The sequence below is a fragment of the Marmota flaviventris genome, chromosome 20 (genome assembly GCF_047511675.1).
Source record: "Marmota flaviventris isolate mMarFla1 chromosome 20, mMarFla1.hap1, whole genome shotgun sequence".
In the NCBI taxonomy this organism is placed as follows: Eukaryota; Metazoa; Chordata; class Mammalia; order Rodentia; family Sciuridae; genus Marmota; species Marmota flaviventris.
In genome coordinates, this window is record NC_092517.1 from 14,260,537 (window position 1) to 14,261,678 (window position 1,142).

The window sequence follows — 1,142 nt, forward strand, 5'->3', positions numbered from 1 at the left end:
TCTCCTTTCTATCTCTACATATTTATTTAAATACCTCATGTAAATGAAATCATACCATATTTGTCCTTTTGTACCTGGATTATTTCACTTAACATAACCCATGGTTCATACAAAGTAATAATATATATGGCACTGTATTTAATGCTGAAAATATTCCATTGTAAAATATTCACATTGTGTTTCTCTAGTCATCTATTGATGGATGTACAGGTTGTTTCTACTTTAGGCTATTATAATACTGCTATGAAGGTCAATGTATAAGTATTTGTTTTTGTTTTGTTTTGGTTTGGTTTTTTGTGCTGGGGATTGAACCCAGGGCCTTGTGCATGCAGGGCAAGCACTCTACCAACTGAGCTATATCCCTAGCCAACATCAGTGTATAAATATTTGTTCAAATTCCTGCTTTCAATTTGTTTGCACATATACACAGAAATATAAAATGGTAATTCTGCATTTAAGAACCGCCATACGTGTTGTATGAAAGGAGAGAAGGTTAGTACTCCCTTTGACAAGAATGGAAGAGGCCCTCGGGTCTGACAACACGCATATGGTTAAGGCATTGCCACCTACTTCGTGGCATCTAACCATCGTTTTTTATGTAAAAAAATGGATGTGATTCTGCAATATGTATACGGGGTAAAAATTGGAGTTCATAATCCACTTGAATCAAATGTATGAAATATGATATGTCAAGAGCTTTGTAATGTTTTGAACAACTAACAATTAAAAAAATTTAAAAAAAGAAAAAAAAAAAAGAACCACCATACTGTTTTCCATAGTGGCTACACTAGTTCACATTCCCATTAGCAATGCCCAAGGATTCCAATTTCTCCACATCTATGTCAACAACTATTGGTTTTTATTTGGGTTTTTATTTTTAATAAACAGACATTATAATGGGTGGGAGATGGTTTCTCATGGTTTTGATTTGCATTTCCCTAGTGATTAGTGATTTTGAGTATCTTTCCAATGCTTACTAGTATTTATTCATTCTTTCCTTTCATCTCCTGCCCCCCTGTGCTGGGCATTAAATTCAGGTTCTTGCACATGCTAAGCAAGCACTCTACCACTGAGCCACATCCTGAAGCCTTTTTATTTTATATATATATATATATATATATATATATATATATATATATACA

General features: G+C 33.5%; 1 non-coding gene across 1 annotated transcript; it reads left to right on the forward strand.

Moving 5' to 3' along the window:
* The first annotated feature begins 470 nt into the window (after positions 1-470).
* On the forward strand, positions 471-596 carry LOC114089989 (U6atac minor spliceosomal RNA). Its single transcript, XR_003582286.1, has one exon. It is a non-coding gene; the product is annotated as a U6atac minor spliceosomal RNA (small nuclear RNA).
* The last annotated feature ends 546 nt before the right edge of the window (positions 597-1,142 follow it).